At 45.3% G+C, this 6,410-nt stretch overlaps 1 pseudogene; it reads left to right on the top strand.

The window, feature by feature from the left end:
• Positions 1-239: 239 nt before the first annotated feature.
• LOC113612193 (ferritin light chain pseudogene) lies at positions 240-3,271 on the top strand (annotated as a pseudogene).
• Positions 3,272-6,410: the final 3,139 nt, after the last annotated feature.

Here is a 6,410-nt window from a genome sequence, read left to right as displayed (position 1 = left end):
CTAAATGAAGGATGATGCATAGGGCCTGATGAGGGTGATCATATTTGCCTCTGTTAGGCCAGGTGTTTTCTTCTCTGGGTGTCTAATGGTTTTGTGACTCGTCTCATCAGCTACATTGCAAACCTAAACAGGTCTGGGGACATAGGGTGTTTCTTCTTTCTTCTGTCCCCTCCATGGTCTGGTGGAATGAGAACCAGACTTGGAATCCAAACCTACAAGTCTCCTACCCAAGTAGCTAGATGGCCTTAGACAAGACACTTAACCTCTGTGATCCTCAGTTTCCTTATCCAGCCAATAAGAATAGTACTACCTCACTCAACGGGCTGTTCAAAAGAGCAAAGAAGACTTTTGCAAACTGTGGTACTGTATACAAATGTAAGGAATTACTACTATAATTAAAGTAGAGAATAAATACGTGTTGAAACGCCTTGAACTGAGTAGAGAGGTGATGCAATTCTTTACACTAGGCAAAAAATCAATATGTGCCTCTACTTAAGACTCCTTTTAAAAATAACACGTATAGAGAATATATATATACACATAGAAAAAAATTTAAATATACATATATATAGAGAGAGAGCAAACTAATGCATACATCAACACATCACATTATTGTCACCAATGAATTGGAAATATCGAACACTTGTGATTTTATGGTAAATAAACAAGCATTGATTAATGTTTTTCCATTTTACAGTTTAAAATCTATGTTAGGGCTTCCCTGGTGGCGCAGTGGTTGAGGGTCTGCCTGCCGATGCAGGGGACACGGGTTCGTGCCCCGGTCCGGGAGGATCCCACATGCCGCGGAGCGGCTGGGCCCGTGAGCCATGGCCGCTGAGCCTGCGCGTCCGGAGCCTGTGCTCCGCAACGGGAGAGGCCACAACAGTGAGGGGCCCGCGCACCGCAAAAAAAATATATATATATATATATATATATATATTAATTGTATATGTGTTTTATTGGGACATGCAATATACCCATTATAAAGTATTGTATCCTAAACACCATAATGGTGATCACTGGAATCTTTCTGCTAGTAGAATTACTCTTACATTTTATTTTCTTCTTTGTGCTTTTCTCTATTTTCCAAATTTTCTTTAATAAACACATCACACAACCTTTTTTTCTGATTCTGAAGTATTTAAAAAGAAAAAAAAAAATCACCCTTTTATACCTGACTTACATCTGTCTTGGACTGGTGGGTGACCATAGACTTTTGTAAGAAAATTTGCAAATGATAAGATAAGGAGGGAATTCCCTGGCGGTCCAGTGGTCAGGATACCACGCCTAATCTGTCTGTATATGCTGTTTTGGGGTAAAAACAGAGAGGTATAACAATATACATTCATATTTACTTGCATAAAGGAAATATCAGGGGGGAAGGAGAGGTGGGAACCCAGATGACGAGGGCAAGAAAGAAGCAGGGCTTTGTGTACTTTTCGTTATACTGCTTGAATTTTTAAAATATCATGTGCAAGTAATAACCAACCTAAAATGCACATGTTAGAAGAGCTCCTGACCTTTGTTCTGGGGAGTCAGGCCTCACAGTGCGTCTGTGCTACAGGCTGCCGTCCCCAGTGGAGAGATGGATGTGCAGGCCTGGGCGGCGTGCAGGCGCCAGGCTGGTCCTGGGCTGGCCCTCCTCAGTCTGCTGTGTAGTCGTGCTTAAGATTTATCTGCTTCCTGTGGCAGCGCGAGGCCCCGGCCGCACACTGCCTCTGTTCTCTGCTCCAACCCAGCATGGCTCTTGGTCGCCAGCTGGTCACATTGAACGTAGCTGGCTATGTTTCAGGGACCCACCCTGTTCAATACACTTTCCAAGCCAGGCTCAGTACAAATTAAAAAACAAACAAAAAAAAAACACGTTCCCTTTATAGGCTTGCGTTCAGCTGAGTCTGAGATACAGTTGGGCTAGAAAAGCCTGGGAGGTGCCCCCAGTGCGGCCAGGCCCCCTCCATGCTCCCACGTAGGAAGGATCTGCAGCAAATAGAGCCTCAGACTTCCTCTCGGGAGTCCATTTACTCTAATGGGAAATGCTGACATAGGGTTCCTGACTAGCCAACTGCAAGCTGCCTTCTGCACATGCTCTGTCGAGGGGATGTGGGTTGCAGAATTTTGCCAATACAGGTAGGCTGGTCACATCTGGTGGCCCTCATCTGATCAGCAATGTTCTGTGAGACTCAGGGAAACATGAAAACTTTGTGAAAACTACATTACAATTAGAAACGTCTGTCCACGAGAACATACTATTGAAAAAAATGGCAAGACGAGACAAGGAATGGGAGAAGGTATTTACCACACGTATAGCCAACAAAGAATTAGTATGTAGAACATAAGTAACTCCTATAAATCAGTAAGAACCAAACAATCAAAAAATAGGCAAACAAGCAGTACACTCCGTGGTCCCACGGATCTCTCTTGCTGCAACGGCGTTTGGAGGCCACAGACCGAGGGACGCCCCTCGCTCCAGCCTCCGACTACCCTCCAACGTTTCTTCCAGTCGCAACCCTCAGAATCAGCAGTTCAGGATCCTTGGCCTCGGGACCCGCCAACACCCTTTTTTGAGCTTAACTCCTTATTACGAACCAACCGTGAGCTCCCAAATTGGTCAGAATGATTCCACCGAGGTGGAGGCCATTGTCCACCGCCTGGTCAACCTGCATCTGCGGACCTCCTACACCTACCTCTCTCAGGGCTTCTATTTCCACCGCAAGGATGTGGCTCTGGAGGGCGTGGGCCACGTTTTCCGCAAATCAGCCAACGAGAAGCGGGAAGGCTCCCGGTGTCTCTTGAAAATGCAAAACCAGCGCAGTGGCTGCGCCCTCTTCCAGACGTGCAGAAGGCACCCCAAGATGAGTGGGGTAAAACCCAGGACGCTATGGAAGCCGCCATGCTCATGGAGAAGAACCTGAGCTAGGCCATTTTGGACCTGCGTGCCCTGGCTTCTGCCCACGCAGACTCCCACCTGTGTGACTTCCAGGAGAGCACACGTCCTAGATGAGCAGGTGAAACTTATCAAGAACATGGGCGACCACCTGATCAACTACCGCAGGCTGGCTGGCGCCAGGCTGGGCTGGGCGATTATCTCTTCGAAAGGCTCACCCTCAAGTACCACTAGGAGCCGACCAAAGCCCAGCGACCTTTGAGGAGCCCTCTGGTGTCAGGGCTTCTGCCTGAAGCCCTTCTCTGCAGCCAGTAGGCAGCTTTTTAACTACCCTGGAGCCCTCTCCCAAGCCCTGGACCAAGTGGAAACAATAAAGCTTTTTTGCAGGAAAAAAAAAAAGGCAAACAATTTTATACCTCTTAGGTAGTTAGAGGTGGAATGGCTCGGTCATACTTTGTGGTATATTTCCCTTTTTAAGGAACCAACAAAATTTTCTGAAAAATGGTTGCTAGTATGCAGAAATGCAATATATTTTTCATACTGATATTATATTCTGTAGTCTTGTAAAACTCATTTATTAGTTCTAGGTTTTTTTGTAGATTCCATAGGATTATCTATGTTGATGATCATGTTGTATGCAAATAAAGACAGTTTTATTTCTAAAGCCAAGCAAGCAATTTACCAAAGGAAAACCTGGATGGTCAATAATATATAGAAAGACCCTCAGTCTCAAGGAAAGAAAACTAAAACTTCAGTGAAATATTGTTTCGGACTAATTAGATTAGGAAAATTGTAAAAGTCTGACAATCTTATTTATTTATTTATGGCTGTGTTGGGTCTTCACTGCTGCGCGCGGACTTTCTCTAGTTGCAGTGAGCGGGGGTTACTCTTCGTTGCGGTGCGCTGGCTTCTCATTGCCGGTGGCTTCTCTTGTTTCAGAGCACGGGCTCTAGGTACGCAGGCTTCTGTAGTTGTGGCTCGCGGGCTCTAGAGCGCAGGCTTCAGTACAGTAGTTGTGGCACACAGGCTTAGTTGCTCTGTGGCATGTGGGATCTTCCCGGACCAGGGCTCGAACCCGTGTCCCCTGCATTGGCAGGCGGATTCTTAACCACTGTGTCACCAGGGAAGCCATGACAATTCTTAATATTGGTTATTAAAACAATGGGAACACATACACTGTTGCTAGAAGCGTTAGTAGGTGTACCCACTTTGGAGAGCAATTTGGAGTTGAAGATATGCACAACCTATATATTAGGATGTAACTGGAAAAGAAAATCCATTCCAGGTCTTGAAACAGAAGGAATTTAATCAAAGGAGTTGGTGACCTGTGGATTGAAAGAGCGGGGAAGTCAAACAGCAAACAGTGAGGCAACCAGGGACCAGCCATTTCAGGAACTCACTCCCATCTCAGTCTATTGAGACAAAAGACTGAGGCTACAGAAGACCAGGAGTTAGTTGGGGTTTCTGGGCAGAAGCTAGAACCAGGGTGGACCTGTGGGATGGGAGCCGGAGGTGCAGAAGCAACATCATCTGAGCAAGAGGCAGATATGCACTCTGACTTCTCTCTCCCGCCAGCGCCTCCCATTGGCTAAGCCCAGAAGCAAGCCAGGGGACACGGGAATCTGGGAAATGCAACCTATGGGGGTCAGGTCCCTGAGATACAGAACAGAGCAGGGGAAGGACACGGAATGGGTCTGTAACCCCTACAAAAAAAGCCCTTGCACACTAGCAGATGGAGACATATATAATAAAACTTATAGCAGCGCTGTTCATAACACCAAAACAGGAGAAACAAGTGTCTATTAATAGAAGAGATGAATAAATTATAGTAGAGTCATACAATGGAATGCTGTAGTAAAAGCAAATGAACTATAGCTACATTTATCAACACGGATGAATCTCACAAAGCCAAACAAAATAAATAAATGTCAGAATCTTTAATATTTATGTAAGGCGTAAAAGCATGCAATATGATGATGAGGAGGAAGATAGATATGTTGTAAAAGTATAAAGAAAAGTTGAAACAGTGTAAGGAAATACATCTTTTTGAAAAAGAAAGGGAGATGTGGACAGAAAGAGATATGCTGTGGGTTTCACATGTAATAATAATGACACTGGGTAATGGGTACACGGGGCCGCTGTATATTGCCATTGATAGTTACCTTGACTTTACAAAGGGGCCTGGAGGAGCCTGAGTCTGAGTGGCTGTTCTACATGGCAGGAAGAGACTCCACTAGCTTTGATTGGAGGCAGAGCTTGATGCCATTTGGCGAATGCAGACTGGCCCCAGAAACCCCTTCCAGCTCTCTCCCCTTGGACCCAATCCAATTAGGCAAACAACCCTCGATCCCGCGAGCTCTAGCCATGCGCTTTGGTCCCATCCCAGCGGCACCCTCCTGACTGTCCTGCAGATATCGTGGGTAGGAGCTACGCTCCCGGTACGTCTTCAGTGTTAGCTTCTCAGGCCCCTCCGGCGGGCACTGGTTCTGTGTCTCACCATGGCAGGAAACACGTGTCAGAGCTCTTCAAGGGTCCCTCTTCAAGGGTCCCTGTGAACCGTCCCCGCCACTAGACTTGGGTTAGTTAGACGGTAGCATTCCCAAGCATAGCCCAGCTCTCCAAAGATCACCATCCCCCAAATCTCTCTTCTCTACTCTAAGCTTTTTCACTTTGTTTTGTTTTGTTTTTTTGGCTAAAGGATCTAAGCAGGGCCAGCTTCACAGGCATGTGACCTGTGCAGTCACAGGGGCCTCCACACTTGGAAGGGCCTTGGGCCTGGTTTAACGCTCTGTTGTTGCCATCTGGAATTTAATACTTTCACTTTGCCCCGGGCCCTGGAAAGGCTGTACCTTTATCCTGGGCCCAAGACTTGTGGGACAGGTTCTTAGAGCCATTTCCTTGTAAGTCTGCATATCAGGTATGGAATTCTGATAACTGCTCTGACAACTACCTTACTGGTCAAAAGAGGCAGGAACATCCCATTACATTTATTTACTTGCTTATAATCTGTGTTCCTAGCAAGGGGTTGTAAAGTCCATGAAGACAAGAGGAGTTGAACACTGTCCTCACGACCTAGTTATTTGGCTAATAAAACGTTTTCAATAAATACTCATTGGAAGAACAAACATTTACAGAATCATTAAACCCGTGCTTGTCCCAGAATTGTTTCCTAACAATAGTTTATATGAAAATCATATACCAGATTTTAGACAGAGGATATATCCTTGAAGAATGTGCATAACTCAATACTGATTTTTCCACAGAAGTTAATGGGAGATGCTTCCTCAAAATCCACAACTATTGTACATTTTTGCTTTCATGCTGCTTTTTATTTTCTCAAGATTATCACTAACATTTTACAGGGTCCTCGCTCTAAAATGTGCCACAGGAACTGTTTGTTTGGCCTTCATGACATTAAAGCCAATCTGAAGTTCATTCCAAAATGCCAAATTTTCAGCTCTAGCATTGTCACCCCCATTTAATGAGTGCTCAGGTGAGATTGCCTCAGAAGGTAAAAATATTTCAA

The sequence above is a fragment of the Aethalodelphis obliquidens genome, unplaced genomic scaffold, assembly GCF_003676395.1.
Source record: "Aethalodelphis obliquidens isolate GAN/ISIS:26980383/991018 unplaced genomic scaffold, ASM367639v1 scaffold73, whole genome shotgun sequence".
NCBI lineage: Eukaryota > Metazoa > Chordata > Mammalia > Artiodactyla > Delphinidae > Aethalodelphis > Aethalodelphis obliquidens.
The sequence above is the reverse complement of the archived record's forward strand: the minus strand, read 5'-3'. Positions and strand labels throughout refer to the sequence as shown.